At 35.7% G+C, this 21,430-nt stretch overlaps 1 long non-coding RNA gene across 1 annotated transcript in view; it reads left to right on the top strand.

The window, feature by feature from the left end:
• Nucleotides 1–5,119: 5,119 nt before the first annotated feature.
• The window catches only part of LOC127942656 (uncharacterized), a 62,402-nt gene continuing 46,091 nt past the window's right edge, over nt 5,120–21,430 (top strand). Inside the window, exons 1-2 of the long non-coding RNA XR_008149368.1 lie at nt 5,120–5,221; nt 8,035–8,151. This is a non-coding gene — a long non-coding RNA (uncharacterized LOC127942656). The remainder of the gene's footprint in view (nt 5,222–8,034; nt 8,152–21,430) is intronic.

Below are 21,430 nucleotides of genomic sequence, written 5' to 3'. Positions count from 1 at the left end.
TATCATGCACTGGAACAAAATAAATACTTTTTTCACTGTAGCAGGACAAAAGTAACAATCGTTACTTTCGTCCCGACAGGAACTCCTGACATTTAAACTCAATTTAATTTTATACAAAAAAAAATCTGAAAATGCAAACTTTAGGATGTGTTAAAGCACTAAATAACCTGTAGATTGATCATTACTGTGACACATGAAAGAAGAAAAACAACACGACTAATTAAAAAAAAGAATTTACTTTTTGTAATTGAAAACAGTTTTACGGACCTAACTTTGGGTAACGATGAGGAAATCACATGATATTTCTCAGCTCAGTCAAGGATTGCATGCTGAATATGCTGTCATAGCTGGGAATGCAAATGCAGAAAGAGGCTCGGAGAAAATCGATTTGTTACTTTCGTCCCACGTTACTTTCAACCCCGCTGTCCCCTAGCATTTAAAAAAAGCTGCCAAATTGTGTGCTTGTTTTACCAAATGTGGGCTGATATTTGTCAACAAATGGCTAGGACTCCGCAGAGTATTTCAATTAATGTGGGGGAAACGCCACTGCAGACATTTTTGCGGTTTACAGTGCAATTTTTTTTCTATTTCGTATTCCTATTTTCCTATTTCGAAACTGAAGTAATTTCCAACAGAAAACAAGTTTCGGAGCAGGTCGTTTAAAATCACTGGATGGTGAAACAAAACTTGTTAAATTTTTTTTACAAAACCCAGGTTTATGTGAGTCTTAATTTGCCCTTACACAAATTAAAAATTAAAAATGTAAAAGGCCTTAAAGGAACACTCCACTCAAAAAAAAAAAGGCTCATTTTCCAACTCCCGAGTTAAACAGTTGAGTTTAACCGTTTTCGAAACCATTACGCAGTGCCTTCAAATAGTCCCCAACAACTCTGCTATTGGTGCAACTACACAAACCAGCTGAGGACTATAATATAGTATTGAGTTTAGATCCTAGCCATATCAGCGCAGAAAATCACAATTTTTCATTTTTCATCGGTCTTAGTACACGATGTAACCACGGAAGAGTCTAGTTTTAAATAGGAAAAATATCAAAACTCTTTGGTCATTTTAAGTGAGATGCTAACGGTCTAATCAGATTCAATGATCTATGCTAAGCTAAACTAAAAGTGCTACCGCCAGACCCGGAGATCGGCTGAATGGATTAAAAAATGGTAAAACTTAATCGTTTAACTCTAGGGGAGTTGGAAAATGAGCCTATTTTCAAAAAAAAAAAAAAAAAAAAAAAACAAGAATATATCTGGGATATGAAAAAAAAAATTCCCTCTAAATGAAGGTGATTTTTCTGAGCCCACTGGCAGATATTTCTCTTTTTTTTTTTACATCGTAAATTCACTTCATTTTGATAAATTTCACAGAAAAATGTTTTTAAGATTTTTTCAAGATCAGGACTTAATAATTTTTAGACATTTGCATTGAAAATCTATGTCTAATCTATAACTATACTATAACTAATCTAGTTGAACTATTTTTTTTGTGTGCAAAATTAATTGAAAAATAATAAAGAGACTGAAAGCTGCATTTTCAAACATTGCTAATACAATCCATGTTCCCCCAAGACTCATATTCCCTTTAATTTATTTCTTACATTTTCTTTAATTGGTCTCAAAAAGGTCTTGGTCTTTAAAAAGTCTGTCTTCATAAAATGGCAAAAACAATGAAAAGTCACCCAAATAATAATTTGTAAGTAACCGTATAATCTTGTATAGTTAAAGTAGCAAACTGAGAGAAAAAAAAAAACACTTACCTTATCTTGTTTATGTCAAAAGTCATGCACTGAATCAATCTCTGCAGTATTTTTGGTGCAGTTTCATCTGTCGTTTGGCAGAATTAACCAGATTCCAACATGAGTAGGTTGCATGACATGCTATCATCCTTGAAAACCAGCAATTCAACTTTGTAAGACAGAATATGACCAGAAGTAAATTCTCTCTCTGTCCTACCCTAAAAACCCTGACATTTGCATTGGCCGGCCTGCAGGGCACTGATGGCTGACGTGGGCACTGTTGCACTGGCAGGCTAGCACTGATAAGCTGGCATTCACTCAAGCACACTGATCTAATGCAGTAGAAAATGCTTAGTTCCCTACTGAGACAGTCAGTTATTTGTGGAGTATCAGAGTATTTCTCATGCTTAAAATACTTCTTACTTGTTGTTGTCATGGCACTGGGTTGAAATATATATATATATATATATATATATATATATAATTATTATTATTATTATTTTACCGCAGCCCCACTCTTTTTATTTATTATTTTACCACCGTCCCACTATTTTGTATTTAATATTTTCTCGCCGAGTGCAGTCTGCAAGATAATGATGACGTGATTATCTGTTGACTCCCTAGCCCCGCCCTCAACACGTCACCTTGCAAGTTGCTAAAAAAAAGTGAGATAAAAATGGATAACAGAAAGCGCGAACACTTTCACAGATCACAGATTCCAAAATAATATTTGGTAGCACAACTATTAATAGTTCTAATAATAAATCATCATATTTTCATGATTTCTAAAGATCATGTGACACTGAAGACTGAAGGAATGATGCTGAAAATACAGCTGCACATCACAGAAATAATTTAGAATTATTACTGAAATACAACCTTTTTTGTTTCAAACAGTTCAATGAACAAAATGAAGTACCTGGAGGCTGGAGCTGACAATGAAGTAAATGTATAATAATTAGCAAAGATGATTAATTTAGCGCTGTAAACGCGCGTGTGAGGGGCGGAGACGCGCCGCAGAGCGTCAGACGCGCGTGAGGACCAAACAACGGTAGGAAACTTCACTCCTCTTATTATTTATCTTTTACTATAGCGATTTATTTTTAGACTCGTGATCTGAGTCTTTCATAGATTTGTAGAGTTATTAGAGTATAGAGTTATTGGAGAAATTTAGTTATTTTTTTTTCTACATTCTTTTGTCGAAGTTTTCAGATCGGCACTTCGGAGCCTGTTCGCGACTCGGTTGATTCAGATCGGGACTTCGGAGCCTGTTCGCGACTCCGTTGATTCAGATCGGCACTTCGGAGCCTGTTCGCGACTCGGTTGGTTCAGATCGGCACTTCGGAGCCTGTTCGCGACTCGGTTGATTCAGAACGGCACTTCGGAGCCTGTTCGCGACTCGGTTGATTCAGAACGGCACTTCGGAGCCTGTTCGCGACTCGGTTGATTCAGATCGGGACTTCGGAGCCTGTTCGCGACTTGGTTGATTCAGATCGCCACTTCGGAGCCTGTTCGCGACTCGGTGGATTCAGATCGGCACTTCGGAGCCTGTTCGCGACTCGGTTGATTCAGATCGGCACTTCGGAGCCTGTTCGCGACTCGGTTGATTCAGATCGGCACTTCGGAGCCTGTTCGCGACTCGGTTGATTCAGATCGGCACTTCGGAGCCTGTTCGCGACTCGGTTGATTCAGATCGGCACTTCGGAGCCTGTTCGCGACTCGGTAGATTCAGATCGGCACTTCGGAGCCTGTTCGCGACTCGGTAGATTCAGATCGCCACTTCGGAGCCTGGTCGCGACTCGGTTGATTCAGATCGCCACTTCGGAGCCTGGTCGCGACTCGGTTGATTCAGATCGGGACATCGGAGCATGTTTGAGATTTTTTTAAATTCAGATCTGGACATCGAAGCAGGAAGTGTTTGTCAAACAGTTAATTGGTGATAAATTAATATTTGGACTTGAGGCTTTTTTTTTACTTGTCGATTCATAATGAATACATGGACCCACACACAAAGGTGGACACACTCTAGACTTAATCATCAGTAGAGCTCTAAACTTTTCATCCATTGTTATTAAGGACGTTATTCATAACCGTACTGAAAATAAGTAAATATTGTTAGCTAATGCTAACTGTCTAGCTAACAAGCTTGCTGGTGCTAACTTGAGGTCATTTTTATAAATAATGTCCAAATATTTTTATTCAACCACCTATATATATATATATATATATATATATATATATATATATATATATATATATATATATATATATAGATTACATCTGGGGAGAAAAGAAAGGATGTGATGTTCAGAACATGGTAACTACAGTAATTATCAAAGAGGGGAAGAGATGCACCCCGTTTGGCAAGTGGTGTTTTTACACCCCAGGCAAGGTTTGAGAAGGAAAAAAATCATTATGAAAATATAATTATATTTTCCTTAAAATCTTCAGGCCTTTTTATCATGTCATATATAACTGTGATGTTCTGTAAAACAACAAACTTTAAAATACTTTGTTCTTACTGGTGAAAATCAGATGGTCATCTCTGTTTTCTCTCAGGTACATCACAGTGTAAGCTCAGTAAGATCAGTGTAGTCCATATCAACAACAAAAATATATCTTGACTCCATATAGTGGTTATTTTGGAAAAAATCCCAGGTATTTTGAGCAGTAGGATTATAAAAAAAATGCCTATATAAAATTGCAAACATCTATCATTCAGTACTTTTTTACTTAAGTACATAAAAAATTTAGTACTTTTGTACTTTCACTTGCGTAAAATTGAAAAAGGAGTACTTTTACTTTTACTGGAGTAATATTTTATTATAAGTATCTGCACTTTTACTCAAGTACTTGATTTGTGTACTTCGTCCACCACTGCGGATTTGGCAACATACCCGCGTGCAAATGCACCAAACACACCTGGATGTAAGGAAAGCAAAAAGGGACAAATTTCTTGCTACATTGCAGCATAGTAAAATGATTCTCACACTCCCGTTTATGTTCTTTTTTTTTTTTATTATTATTTATCTTGCAGTCGTTCCGTTATTTTTGTCTAATATTTTTACATTTCAAGTTGAAAAACCTCTCGTCTTAAATTTATTTTCAAGTTTAAGATTTAGGACGGTATTTTGAACTATTTGACTTGCCGTACATCCAGTCACGCTTCTTGCGCACGCTAGCTCTGATCGTACGTATAGTAACTCGGCAACTACGCAAGAATTGTAGTATGTTTGCGTAAAGGGAAACAGAATCGACTGCTACACCGGTAAGTAAGCTAACGTTAAGGTAGTTAGGAGCGGTTCAAGATTCTAGCGACATTTCAAAACAACGTTGTCTGCAAACCACCGCTCATGTATCAACCTTTTTCTTGTAGCTCTTCAGCAGCAGCCGCCTCTAGTCCCGTTTTCTGCTAAGAGCAAGGCCCAGTAACGTTAGCAAGCTCCAGTCATGACCCCAACACACTAGAATGGGCAGGTAGGATTGTCATTCAGAAGAATGAAGAGCCCTGCTCAATGAAAAATGCCCTGAGATAATTAACGATACCAGATGATTCAGCAATACATTAATAAAACTGAGATGATACTGTCGTTAGAAAGAGCAATAAATTCTATTTTAATCTTTATTTTTAATTTTGTTTTATATATTTGTTTTTATTAGATTTTTTTCTTTATTTCAATGTTTGGATATTTATGAATACTAAATCTTAAAGAAAAGAGATTCTTACACTAGATTATTTACTGTTCTAATAAATCTTAACATGCCGGTCTAAGGCATGAAACTCCAGGGCTGAAAATGAGTCCCATTCCGGCCCTGTACATGGTGCAATGTAATTGGAAATATATATATATATATATAAACATTGGCGAATCACTCAAATGACTACTTGGCAAATACAGGAAAATCTAACATTATATATGAAAACTTCTGAAATAAACCTATGAAAATCCTGCATGCGATGGCCATCACAAATTTGCAAGTGTACTATTTGGGACAGAGCCATCAAGTCTTTTCACACCACACAGGTTCTCCATGAATCTTAAAGCATTTAATTACAGCCAAGTAGAAGAAGGATTAACAGATAACTAGGAGAAAAACAACACAACCCAAATGAGATTGATGGAGATTGAAAGGGCGGCCCCAGCAGTGGGGACATCTGCCAGCCAAGTGACCTCTGCCATTTGTAATGATCAACCACGGAAAACACACACAAAGACACAAACGAGAGGATGGACGTGGCCAAAATTCGGGCTAAAAAAGACTTGGCAGAAAGTGAAAGAGAATGTGTGTGTGTGTGCCCGGTTTGCCAAGGTTGGCAGGGTCTTTGATTCGCTCTGACAGTCTTTGATGCCCTCCCAGTGCCCGCGCACCTCTCTCCACACACACACACACACACACACACACACACACACACACAAACCCATATGCCAGTATCAGACATAGCAGAACACGGCTGAAGTAACGCAAAGGAAAAGATGAGAGTGGGCCGGAATTGAGGCATGAAATGCAGAGGGGAAAAAAGAGGAACGTTGTTGTCATCCTCCGTTAGCAGTCGTACTGAGATTTCTTCCTGGCACGCTTCCCACCACGAGCCGCAGAACACAAGTCTGCTGAATGTGAAAACAGGAGCCGATAGTGGAGAACCCCAGCAGAGACAGAACAGGCTGTTAACGGTAGACAGGTACAGACGTGTCCTGCCTCTCGCTCATTTCATCAAGTAGAGCACCTATACTGAAGGTAATCCTGATCTGAACCTTCATCTAAACGTTAACCCCCCAAATCTGTGACTGTTTAGATTCAAAACCAAAATAGTCCTTTTCAGTTTTGAAAATCTCTGGAAAACGATTACCAGGCCCTTGCGGGAATATCTACTCGCACATACAGCTGCGAGCTTAGAAGCGTTGAGCACTTTAACAATTAATGCATCACTGTCTTCTGGAATAACTACTCAGAGATAATAAATGCAGGACAAAGATCATCCAGAAAGTCAACTCGCTTCAAGACACTGCTTCAAAATGTTTTCTTTTTTTCTGACAGTCTTGGCGTAAATTATTTAGAGGAATTCTGTGTTGTTTTTATTCCGATCAGTTATTAATACTTAGTCATATCATCTTGAAATCACGGTATTTGGGGCTACTGCATCTTAGTGAAGCACATCCATAAAAAATAGATTTTCATAGACTGTGAATAAAGTTTGCACACAGAACAAGTTCAAAATATATGATAACTATGGATTTTTCTAAATCTGTTTTATATAAACTGAAAGTCATACATGTTAAAACTGAACTTTCCTGAACTTTTTCCCGTTTTTAAATTAATCAGTTGAGTGAATAAAACAATAAATCACCTATAAAGACTCATAAAGTCACTTGATTTGTTCTTGAATTAATCAGTGTTTTGCATGAATCGGTTTATTCTGTGACACACTGAAAAACTGTCCCAAATCGCACCCTAAACCCTTGCGGTCTTCCTCCGAGTCCACATTTTTGTGACGTAATGCCACTTGGCAGAAGTACATAGTGGCCACAAAAGGGGGCGCCCGCGAGCAACCTTAAAAGATAAAATGACAAATGGGACATACGGTCTTGTGGATTTAACGGATATTGGCATCTATTGTAAGTCTGCAAGTGCACATGAAGTTTGCCATTTGGGGCAGGGTCTTACTTGTTAAGTTTCTGACTGAATCACTGTTTTGCAGAAATCAGTCGAGTAACTGAATCCACGATTCACTTATCAAGACAAATCTGTGTTTTGAACAAATCCATTTAGTGAATCATTAGTGACTCACTCGTGAAATTGATTACTTGTTCAGTTCCTAAATTAATCAGTGCATTAAAACAAATCAGTTGAGTGAATGATTCAATGACTCACTCACTTAGGAGACTCAATTGTTCATTTCCTGAATATATCGGTGTGTATGAACAAATTAGTTGAATGAATGATTCGATGACTCACTCATAAAAGACTCACTGTTCAATTTCTGAATTTATACCTGAGCTTTGAACAAATCAGTTCAGTCATGTAGCAATGACACAACTCAGAAACTTGTTCATTTCCTAAACTAATGTTTGAACGAATTGGTTGAATGAATGATTCAATGACTCAGTCATAAAGACTCACTTGTCAACTACTGGCATAACAAAGCAAACTTGAGAATGAGTCAAACACAGATTTACCAATCAGCCAATAAGATGATGCATTTTTAATCTGGACCTCTTCTGATTTTCGATCTGTCGTCTATGCTTTTTTTTTCTCCTTCCGTCCTTCTCATCTCTCTCTCTCTTCTTCAGACAGTGCTTTGGGCAGTAGCAAAGATGACCGAATGCTCTCAAGAATGACTCACAGGAAGATGAGGGCTTGGAAAGAGAAAGCCAGCGAAAAGTGTGAGCAGTGCAGCGCTGGAGCATGTGAGGACACACACACACACACACACACACACACACACACACAGAGCATACCAGCACTGTGTGTGTGTTAAGAGGGTTGGGTTTCTAAATGACAGATCATTATCATGCTAATTAAAGCATTTTGTAGCTGTGACTTGTGCAGTGTGTGTAAGTGTGTGTGTGTGTGCGTGCATGTCTAATTAAGGCCAGTTCATCATGCCCAGCTCATTTACCGTACACCGTGCTAGAGCGACACCCTGATTCAAGCACACGGACAGTAATGAAGCTATTAATTATTATTGCACTTTAACATGTTTAGCCTTAACTGAGCTGAACCACATTTTAACACCGTTAAACACAGCCTAGCACAACTGAGCCCCTTAAACACAGGTAAACTCAGCAAAGCTAAGCTAAATCTCAATCAACATGTCTGAACGACACCAAAACATTATTTAGATAACAAAGGCTTTTATGAACAAAATGCACCCAGCATGTCACAAAATTCATTATATCCACATTCATTGCATTTTATGACACGCCGAATCATTTACAATGTTCTTACAACATCTGAAGAAGAAAAGTATAGTAATATAAACAATTAAGATATAAATAAATCAATATAAACAATATATAAAATGTTTGTGTATCTGGTTTAATTTGGCACTTTCCTAATTAATTAAAAAACATAAAAAATATATATTAATATAAACAATTATAATATTAATCTTAACAAATAAATACAATTAATATAAACATGAATTAATATAAATGAGAATATATTATTACAAACAACATAATTAGTAATTTTATACATATTACTATATAAAATGTTTTAGTATTTGGTTTAGTTTTGCACATTCTTAATTAACATGAAACAAATAAATATATTAGTATAAATAACTGCATTAATCTAAAACAAATCACGTTAATATAAACATGGATATAAATGATTGTAAACATTTACATAATTAGTAAATTAATATAAACTAATTAATATATAAAATGTATATCTAATTACATTTTACATTTTCTTAATTGATGTAAAACTAAATATAAACTAATAAAAATAAATAAATTAATATATAAAATGTTTTAATATATGGTTTAATTTTGCCATTTTGTTTTTGACCAAAATGTTAATTTCATCACCTAGATAGATAGATAGATGGATGGATGGATGGATGGATGGATAGACAGACACATCACCTGTTCTTTTGGTGATGGGGTATAAGCTGATCTCAGAGCAGCACCTTTAGCTTAGAGGATTTATTTTCGTGACCCCCGTTGACTCAGTAATGTTGGAGACGGCACGGTCTTTGTTCGGTTCAATGAAGCGCTTCCTCATGCTAATGCTAGAAGCTGGAGAGAGAGAAGTTTAATTAGCGACTTAGTATTGATCAGCGCTGAGGTTACCTTTGCTGACAGAGCACAGTTTGAGGAGCGCTTGTGTGAGCCAGTACCAGGAATGTAATTAAGAAATTCAGAAACCACTGGGGTGCTGATGGAAATTGGGATCCTTTTGGAGTGCAGTGTGTGTGTGTGTGTGTGTTTGTCTCCTGAGCAATTATGGCACTCATAATGATCTGTTGTCCTTATCAACCAAGACAAACGTACTGAGAAAAAAAGAAAATTATAAAATACGGTTATTGAGCATGAGTGGTCATTATGAAAACAAACTGTATATTTACAGTGAAGGTGCACTGATATTATGGTACTGTTATATACCATGGTACTTTAAAAGTAGTACCATGACATAAGTCCAAGAAAAAGAGTTATACCTCATTAAATAAAAAAAAGTGTTAATACCATAGTAAATGTAAAAAAAAAAAAAAAAAAAAAAAAAAAATATATATACACAAATTTAATACAAATTAAAACGCTAAGTTAAAAGTGTAAAAACATGGTAATATCATGATAAATGTTGGAAAAATTTTAATAATACTATAACATATGTTCATAAACATAGCACCACGGCAAATTTACAAAACAACAGAAACAACACTGTAAATGTCTGAAATGTCAATTTTTTTGTTAAACAAATAAAAATAAAACATGATATCTGAAAAAAAAATAAAAAATACCAATACCATGGCAATTCCACTGTAAATGTGCCAAAAAAAAAACAGCAATCACATGTTATAAATGTCAAGGTAAACATGCTAATATTATGGTAAATGTCTGAAAGAAAACATGGGGATACTATGATAAATGTCCCATATTTTTTCCAAAAAAAAACAATTCAAAAACACACACACACACAAACTAAAGTAATAGCATGGCAAATGTCTATAAAACATGTTAATACCATGATAAACGTTAAAAAAGTATAAAGTATATAAAATTGTAATAGTATGGTAAATTTGCGGTACTCTTTGGCCAGAGAGTCTTTGTATAAATCTGTGCTCCAAAATGTGAACGAAGAACATCTCTCTCTTTAAAAGCTTTGAATTCAATAGTGGAGGGGAGAGACAGGAAACCATGGAAACCAGAGGTTTTTGATAAATAGCTAAAGTGTGTCCTTACGTGTGTTTGCGTCATGTCTGCTATCTGTCCTGACGGTGTGTCTGTGCATGTTAATTTGTGTATTAACCTCAACTAATTTTCAACTTACAATCTACAGTATATGCAGATGTGAACGCAGCAATAAATGCACCACAGACAATCTCAACTGGTTTCTGATTGCACAAAATTTATTGATGCAATGAATTAACAAGTCATTTAACGTCTGAAAATAAACATATATGTCCTAAAAAAATCAAACATTGAAATATTACCATAAACTGCATGGGCCCAACAATGTGTTATTAAACAATATATTATGAAAATGATACAGACTGAAGAGTAAATAAAAAATGGATTGTGAGATAAAGATTAAAATAAAAATACATTTGTATTCTTAAACATACAGTAATTGGCAGAAATAAAGTCACAATTACAAGAAAAAAAGTCACATTGTGAAATATAATTGCAATTATAAGAAATAACATCACAATTGTGAGACAAATTTCCAGTAGCATGATATAAATTCACATAAAGTCACAATTACGAGAAATAAGCTGGGCAAAGTTACTTTTAAAAGAAATGCATTACAATATTGTCTTACACCCTAAAAGAGTAATTAATTATGTTACTTAGTTATTTTTTATGGAAAGTAATGCATTATGTTATATTTGCGTTACTTTCACGTTACTTTTTAAATATGAGCAGGGCTTGATTGTTTTTAAGAAGTTCTAATGTAAAAGCCCTTTCACACCAAAAAGTGTAAAGAATAAAACACAGGAGAAGAAGCTTCACCACTCTTCAGCAATAAAAAACAATGAAGCACAATTGTTATCTGAAGTTATTTTTCATAATACGTATGGTTGAACTGGATCATCAAAGGTCAGCAGCAAAGATATTAGTAAATAAAATGGGATTAGATACATTTGTGTTATTTAGCATTTAATTATTGCAGGTTTGCGTCATATTTTGCATTTTTTTAAATGGGAAAACAAAGCAAAAAAGTAACGCAAATATTTTCTTGTAAATGAAAAAGTAATGCGTTAATTTACTAGTTACCTGAAAAAGTAATCTGATTACGTAACTCACGTTACTTGTAATGCGTTACCCCCAACACTGGAAATAAGGTTGCAATTGTGAGATACAGTCACTTATAATATAGTTGCAATTATGAAATATAAAGTCGGAATTGCACGACAAAGTCAGAAGGAATAAACTTGCTTCCATATATATTCTAATTTCAAGTGAACCGAATGTAATGTTGTCTGAGTAATATTTTCTGTCTTCGGAAGTCAACGCTGTGGCACATTGTGATTCATTGTGTGTTTGTGTATTTGTTTCGTGAATGTTAGTACAGTTACAGCGACCACAGCAGGACGTCTGCCTCTCAGTCTGTCTCATATAATTGTTGTTCTTTAATTTGTTTAAACTCAGGACAAAGAAACCGCCAATCCATTTTGCTCTCTCACTCCGTCATTATTCTCGTCCCTTTTTTTACGTTCTTTTTGCCATCTTATATATGGACGGCGGCGCAGCTTAATGGAGGCAGACTCTGCTGAAAGCTTTTCACCACTCACCCAATTAATCTCCATCTCTCTTTCCCTCAAACACACATTCAAAAGTTTTCTCTCTGTTCTTTGTTACACACAAAGTCAGCTTGGGTGAATCTCACGAATCCTATCACAGTAATATCTATGACGAACATTGCCGGTTTCTATATGACCCTAAAATCAAAAGAAACAAGAAATTAAGCATATTGTTTAGAAGCATTAGCCATATCCCCAATATTTTCATAACATGCACAATTCGAGTTTTATGGCTTTTAGTACATGTTTCTTCCTTTTGAGTCTAATCTATATGCTAGTGTACTCCTAAATGCTAATAAAAATCCTCATTACTGAAATGCAAAAATAGTCATTTTTATTACCGTAGTGAAATAAAAACAGTGATATATTATTTAAATTATGTTTTTAGACATAACGGTACAATTTTTTTGTACTGAATTTAATGTTCGTCAATTTACCTGCAGAAAAAAAACAAAAAAACAAAACAACAACAACAACAAAACAGGCTAAGATAGTTTCATGGTTTTAAGCTGTTATTAACAGGCCTGACCAGTCTAAACCAAACTAAAATGAATCATCATTTGAAAAAAAAATCCAAAACTCAGAAGTCCAGATGCATTCAGTAATGAAAATATTAATAATTTTCACATGAGATAATGAAAATGGTAATGCCACTGTAAATGCCCCCCAAAAACAGTAATAGCATGATAAAGGTCATGGTAAATATGGTAATACCATCATAAATGTACTAAAAATGGTAATAGATACCATCAATTTTAAAGCTACAAAAACAGGCATCGTCTTTCAACAAATTTCTAATTTCTTTCTTTTAAATTTGGGGTCATGAATTGGACGGTCTCCATAGGTTTGGTGATATTTACTCTATTGGTATTTCTCTGTTGTTTTTCTTCTATGACACACACACCCACACACATGCCGTATAACAGATAGCTGTGCGTTTTATAAAACGGAGGCCTCCTGCAGTCTCAGCTCTGCAGAGACGCTGACAAATAGATGCCTTTCTTGAAAAGCTGCACAGAACGTGTGTGTGTGTGTGTGTTTGTGTGTGTTTGCTGCAGTGAGGTGTGGAGAGGGAGGGAGAGAGGTGCTGGAGAGCTAAAGTGGGCTGTAATGGGTGTAATTTGAGTTAGAGAGAGAGAGTGAAATGAGAGTGAGAGTTAGAAAATAAAGAGCGTACCGATTAGGAGAGGAAGACAAGGTTCGTACGACAATGAGAAATAGAAAAATGGCAGAACGCAAAAGCTTCTGAGAGCTTCAGCAAGAACGAAATGAGAGCAATGCAGAGGGAGAGACATAAAGTGGAAACATGTAATTTTCCGTTCCACAAATAATAATGAGTTTTCAAACAATTTTCCCAAACACAGAAAAAAAGAGCAAATATCTTGATGACATCATCCTGCACTACTCCAATTTTTGTCCAATCAAATGCTGTCTAGAATGAGAATATAGATTAGCCTCACAGCTCATAGACATAAATGAAAACTTTCTATTCTTATTTCATGGTGTGTGTTCAAGAATTTCTTGTTTACTTGCCACCAATAATAAGAATTAAAAATAAAAGATTCAAAGCACAAACCTCGCAAACTTTGGTGCCTCCAGGGACTAGTTCTTGCACAGCAGCACTCGTTATATCAGTCTAGGAACATGAAAAAAAATTCAACTTCGGTCACCTAAAAAGAAAACAAAAATGGAAATTTATTAAACTTTTATTTTGTTATTTGATGGTTATTTTAAAACCATATTGAAAACTTTTAGCAATGCCTTTATCATTTATATTTGCTACTTTTTAAATGCCTGTTATGTATAGATCTTTACTAATTTACCCCTTGTTGGGTAATAATGAAAAATGGATGAATGAATGAGTTGAAAAACCTGAGATAAATAATTTAATTTTCTGCATAATTTCCAATCAAAAAATATAATATTCCAATTCCAATAAATTAAAAAATACATAAATAAATACATAAGACTGGAGTGCCTTTGATATAGAAATAAATACTATTTTTTATTATTATTATTTCCTGCATCATTTCCAATCAAGCTGCAAATTAATTGTAATATAATGTCACATGATGCAAATAATCTAAATATATTAATTATATTTGTTTAGGATACACAAAATGCTACTGTAGTATTGAAAAAAACCTTAAAAATAATAAAATTCTAAAAACTAAAAAAATTCCAAAAACATTCCAAATGTAATTTCCATCACAGAATGTTATTAATCATATTAATTATTTAATCATTTAAATAATAAAAGTGGTGGCAGTTTTGTTTACGACTTACGGGTCAAAAAAAGACTAAATTCTCTTACGTTGCATGTATATTTTCTGATAGACTTTGTCAGTAAAAGGGCTAGCAAAGAGTGTTTTTTTAGGCAGTGCTTGGCATGTGCTTTAGTGGTAAAAACTATGCAAAAAGTTCTCACAAAGACACTTAAAACTGGCACCATCAAAACTTATTCAAATTCTTTAGTTTTACATTTTATACATTCCACTACAAAGACAGACAATGAATGCTTTGAGATAAAATATGGAAGAAAGTCACAAGTCCAATACGTCCTTGAGGATGCAAGACCTCGCTCGGCTTTTCTACAAATGTGCATGTGTGTGTGTGACACTTGCGAGGTTGTGCTTTCCAACGTGTGGCATTAACCTGATAACGTGTCTGGTCCGTCCCCATGGCACTAGATGCTGCTGTTCCTTTCCATCACCGGCATGCTGACTTTTTTTTTTTTTTACAAGGACCTCAGACACACAGAGAAAGAGAGCAAGAGAGAGAGAGACAGGCTACACACCTGCCCTCCATCAGAACTCTGCATCTGCTGCCTTCAAAGCCGCAGTGATGCACAAGTGTGTGCGCCAGCTGTATTTGAAACCCGATCTGAGATTCACATCAAACAGGCCCGCCTGAGAGCTGACCAAACACACACACCGGGTAAATCTCCCAGACACTTATGATTTCTCTTTTCTCTGCTACACACTCCATTTCTCTTTGTCTGCTGGGGGTTAACGCTTTTTTCAGACAGTTGTGAGCCATTTGTTTGGTTTTTGTGTGTGTGCGGGCGATGAAATATCTCAGACGGCACGCACAAAGCGTTAAACAGGAAACTTGGCAGAAACACTGATGGAAGAGGTATTCGGTCTAATGCAGAAAATGAGGCTAATAGGGATTAGAGGTGAAGAAAAGTGGAGGAGATAAAATTGTAAAAGAGATGTGAGATGCGAGGGAGGATTTGGCGAGCAAGCCAGGAGATTTCCAAGTGTAGTCCGGTGCCATAATTCATGAGATGTTCTTTGTTAAACCAGGCGGTCAGATTGCTAGACCTCAGAATAAAAATACAAATAAAGGCAAAAAAATACAAATAAAGCCTAAAAAGAACATAAACTAAAAGTTACTTGAAATAGAAACAGTATAGAAAAAATATAAAACAGCAACTGAAATATAATAAATTGTGCTGGGCAACGATTAATCGTGATTAAACGCATCCAAAATAAAAGTTTTTGTTTTGTTTACATAATATATATGTGTGTACTGTGTATATTTATTATTTATATATAAATACACACACATGCAGTATATATTTTGAAAATATTTATATGTATTTACATAATTGTAAAATGTATAATTGATGTAGAATTTCTATTATATATAAATATTTAATATATAAACAATATTTTTTCTTTAATATATACATGCACAGTATACACAGTACACACACATATAGTATGTAAACAAAAACTTTTATTTTGAATGCGAAATAATCACGATTAATCGTTGCCCAGCACTAAAAATAAACTTTTGTTATTTCAGCTAGTTTTATTTTCATTTATTTCAAAAACAAGAACTAATAGAAATTACAAAAAAAATACACAAGAAAATGACTTACATGAAAATGAAAATGTAAAAATAAATAGTACTTACTGCCAAGGCAAGATTTACAATTTTCACTTAAAGTTTTTACATTTAAGTTTTAAACCCAACATTTTTATTTTATTATATTTAAGCTTTACTTTAATTATCAAAAATAATTTTCAATAGTTATTGTTAACAATAACAACATTTTCTCGGCCAGAATTATTTGCAACATGGATGACCCCCCCCCCACACCAAAAAATCTAGGGTCCTTAAAGAATACAGTTTATGCTGTGAGAGAATCCAGCAAATCTTTGAATACAAAAGGGTTGAATGGTCCATTGCATGGATGTAAAGAAAAAAACGGGTTTACAAACATTACAAAATCTTGCAATTTTGAAAATTACTAATTTCGAACGAAAACAGACGGATGGGAATTACAAAAAGGTGCAGTTCAATCCAATGCGCCTGATTTCAACCTGACCCTGGTCTCAAAATGCATCTCATCCATCTGTCAGAGCATTCTCCAGTGCGTAACTCAGCTAATACGCCAATGCACGGAGAGAGAGAGAGAGCTATTATTCCTGGCTGCCTCATTTCCAAGTCCAATTTCTAAGAACGGAGCGATTGAGTGACTCCAACCGAAAGGCCCTTCACCTCCTCGCTTTCCCTCCCTCCTTCTCTTCCTCCCTGCTGCAGGAAGTCGGGTGTGTAGAAAGCATCCTGCAGTCGATAGGGGTATCGATCCCACTCGGGTTTGGTAAAGTGATAGATAAAGAAACGAGTGGAGTGACAGAGCGAGGAGAATCATTTAACCCTGCGGGGGGAGTGAAGGAGGGACAGTAATGACAGCATTTTCCGGGAGCTTATCTTTGCAGAAAAAGAGGGAATGCAAACATCTCAGTCGATGTGCATGGAAGAGAGAGAAGAAAAAACATAAGGAGAGAGAGAGAGAGAGATGTGCCTCATTTTCTAAGAAATGATTTGAATAATGAGGAAGTGTAATTTTCTCTCTTTCTCGTCCGTGGTCGCGGGTCTCTAATTGCTCAGGCTGAATGTAGAGTGGGCTCGTAGCCTGTGATCTGGCTCTCCTGTTCTCACATAATCGCACACGTTTTTCCCCTGTCGCATCCCCCCCCCCCCCCCCAACTTCTTTATGCCTTTTTCTCTCACTCGTGGTCTCTGTATCTTTTCTTTTCTGCCTCCCCTCAGAAATTTCAAAGCTGGGCGGCCCACTTCAGAATTTCCCATCTCTCTTGATGTTTCTGTCTTGCGCTTTCCTTCGTTTTTGACTGAATGTGTGTGTAACCGTGTTGGCGAAGCTACTTTCAAACTAGCTTCTGAAACAGTGTTAATTTTGGCAGGCATTTTTGATTTAGTCTTAGTCTTAGTCTTGAGATGAAAATGCTTTATAGTCTTAGTCACATTTAAGTCATTCGAGTCTTTCAAAGTTTTAGTCTAGTTTTAGTCGACGAAAAGTCATTGCATTTTAGTCGACTTTTATTCACTACTTTTAGTCAGTAGTTTAAACAAAGCTGTAGTTACCAAAATTTATTTTGGTAGCTATTTTATATGTAGTTTTCAAATTAAAATAACCATTCATTCTTATCTCTAGATCAAATCAATTAAGCTTATGAGAAATTTGAATCAAGGACAGAATTTGGAAAAACTTGAATAAATTATGACAATTTTTATTTTGGGGTGAACTATCCATTCAACAGAAGTGAAAAAGGAGCAACTATATAAGCATTATAGTCCAGTCTCGTCTAGTTAACGAAAACGCAGCATAAATTTAGTAATAATTTCATCATCAGATATTATTTTTAGCTTGTCAACGTCGTTAACGAATATTTTTCGTCGTCATCTTCATTAACGAAATTAACACTGTTCTGAAACTACTAATCATTTGTAGTTAAGATCTGAAAAAGCACTTGCCAACACGACAAGGACTAACAAAAAGTAGCTTAAACCAGCTTTCTGATTATCTAATTGAGTTCTTTAGATAAATCAGATCTTAATTAATCTGGCATGAAAATCTCTATAAGGGTGATGAAAACTCAAATAGAGCAAACAATTTTATGCAAAATATGAATATAAAACCAGTAACCTGTACTGTAACCTTTTGGCTACAATACAATTCACTTTAAATAGGCGAGACACAGTAAATGGCACAAAAAAAATGAACATGTCTATGATGTTGATGAAAACTTGCACAAATTTATACTTAATATACCTAATAAAACCAGAAAACACACTTTGCTAAGATAAACTTCACTTCAAAAAGGAAAACACAGGAAATGGCGCATGGAAATATCTGGAAACTTATGGTGCAATAAAATCAAAATACTGAGAAAATTGCCTTTAAATTTGTCCAAATATATATAGTTTGTATATATTACAGTAGGAAATTTACAAAATATCTTCATGGAACATGATCTTTATTTAATATCCTAATGATTTTTGGCATAAAAGAAAAATTTATCATTTTGATGTCTTTTTTTGCCTATTGCTACAAATATACCCCAGCGACTTAAAGGTACAATTTGTAAGATATTTGCAGTAAAATATCCAAAAACCACTAGGTTAGTGTTATATATTTTGTCCAGCTGATTACTAACAATATCTCTAATGTTTTCAACTACTTGTAAATAAGAAAATTCCCTTTCTAAACAGTGACACGGGGCAGTGCAGTCACCTGTCAATGACGCCAGTTGCTTTTTGGTACCGCCTTTACTGACGTAGAAACCACATGACAACAGTGTCTGGACAAATGTGGAAGTAGTGTGTAGCGTCCAGCAAACCACTAGCTTGCTTCAAGCAGTTCCTTATTTACTTTTCTTGCACGTTTTATGGTGGATTGTGTTACTTATTTATGGAACATAATTACTGTTTTACCGTCTGCCGCTGATTCTGTCGATAAGGACAACTCCCGTAAACGTAAGCGTACAGGCCAATCAAACGACCCAAGAGTTTGGGACAAGAGGAGAGAAAGAGCAAGGAATAATATTGGTGTTGCATTGTCTAGATGGAGAGAGCTTCGCGACAAACTTCAACTAGAAAGAGATGCCGATCTCGCTTGTGTTTTACTCGACAGGTGAGTTGTTTTGATTCGTATCTTTACAGAAAAAGTATGCTATTATAACGATCAACAAGATCAGTATTATGGCCCTTAATATTGGGGCATACACGCCAAACGTGGGGCATCGCCACCTCGGTTGGGTAGAAGACAACAAATCCCATCATTCCACACTCCTTCTTAGTGTCATCAAACCACGCGATTGTTATTGTTTTGTTAGTGCACCCTCTAGTGGCAGGTCCTTACAACCTGTACCTTTAAGAGTGGTTTTGTACTCCAGGGTCACAAATATGTAAATGTGCATTTAAGTTGGTGGGAAGCTAATTCGAGGTAGCAGAAGTTTTTTTTAATAGAAAATTGTATTTCTTATTGTACATATTTCACTTGAAAATGGAAAAATGTTCATGAATGCCATTCAACTTCAACGATTGAGAGAAGTAATATTTGCTATCACCTCTGCTTTGCTGCGGCAGATCGAGAGCCAAACCGCGTGCTCAAATTACTTAATATGTGTATGTGTGTGTGTGTGTGTGTGTGTCAGTGGATCTATGCACCTCTTTAAATGGAGGTGTGTGTCCAGGCTGTTGAGTGCTACTCCTGAGTGGCAAATACAATAATTGTACGTTACGCCAGAGCAAAGCAATCAGACATGAATGAAGAAATTAATTGGCAGATCTCTGGAGACTAAAATAGAGTCCCTCCCTCCCCGACACGCACACACACATACACACTCTAATCAGCTGTGGCTGACAGCCCCTCCCCATGAGCGATAGTGGGCAGAGGATCAGAGAGGGGCATTATGGGAGATGAAAGAGGTGCTGCGGCCGCTGCAGAGGTTGCCGGGGTGTGTTACGCACCATGAACTCGATGGGCAAGAGCAGACAGAACTAGCACACACACACATATACGACCTCTCACTCACATTCTCATACACAGGATTCACATTAATTCAAATAAATGTGAATTTGGACTACAGCTGCTAGCTTCGATGAATATAGCTGTTTCTAAATCTGATAAACAGTAAAAATACCTGTATTGAATAAAAGCTGAAAGTATTGTATAAAAACGAAGTAAAAATGGAAATATATGTCAACTTATAAAATGCAACTCCTTTTGTTTATCAATCAATAAACATCATAATATACATAACATTTTAGCCGTCTTGAATATGTAATTGAATGTTACCACAAACTGTAAAAATAGAGTGCAAAAATTTTTATTTTTATTTTGTCGCACACAAATAGTTAAAACAAGGCAGCAAACAATCGCTCATGTACAATTGCGCTAGCTACAAATAAACTTACACTAACAATATTATGCTGGCTTTGTTGAATATAATTGTTCACAGTAGAATTTGTTGATTTTGATAGACTGGATACACTACCTAAAAATAAACATGCAGTCGTAATATACATACAATTGTAAGCATTATTGAATATGTAGTTGAATTTACATTATCGTAAAAATACAATTTCAAGTCAAACAGGACCACACACAATCATTCACATACAATTGTATACGCAGGTTGTGCTAGCTACAAATAAACTTGCAGCAATGTATGTACAACTGCTAGCAGTATTTTTGGGTGAACTATCCCTTTAAATAAAACTGCAATACACCATCACTCAAGCACACTTTCATGATAAGGTAGCTATAATATTTGTACAACCACTAGCTTATTGTCGTGTCGACATAACACGATAGAAAAAAATAAGTTGTGTTGGATAAGTGTCAAAAGTAAATGTACAAATTGTAAATAGATGTAACATAAACAGTAAATTGCTGTAAGCGAGGTAAATATATATGAACATTTACCATTCACAGTAAGTTAGAGACAAGTAAAATAAATATAAAATAACAAATAGAAATGCTTAACGATGTAAAAATCTAGAATAAAAGTTAGGTAAATATAGTATACACATCTCAGCCAGGTCATTTCATCTTCCCAGGTTGAAGCCTTTAAGCCCCTGTGCAGCAGTGCCATGAATCATATTCAATTTTCCTTCTAATTGACCCAACCCCCCTCCCTCATAACAAGACTGTTTAGTGAACGTACATTCTCCCCAGGGGCATGAGCGCATGTGTATGCGTGTGTTTTTTCTGAAGGCGGTATTCAGAGGTGAAGGGGTCATACAAATGGTTTGTGTTTCTTGCGAACGTGTGGCTTGTGTTTGACAGGCCGCTGACTCGTGCATGCCAAATGTATGCACATGCTTGACTGAGAATCTCAGCTGTGTGATGTGGGAATGGCACTTGGCGACTTTAAACGCAGATCTGAGGCTGC

The sequence above is a fragment of the Carassius gibelio genome, chromosome A22 (assembly GCF_023724105.1).
Source record: "Carassius gibelio isolate Cgi1373 ecotype wild population from Czech Republic chromosome A22, carGib1.2-hapl.c, whole genome shotgun sequence".
NCBI classification, from domain to species: Eukaryota; Metazoa; Chordata; class Actinopteri; order Cypriniformes; family Cyprinidae; genus Carassius; species Carassius gibelio.
Note: the sequence above shows the minus strand (reverse complement) of the source record. Positions and strands in the feature narration are given on the sequence as shown.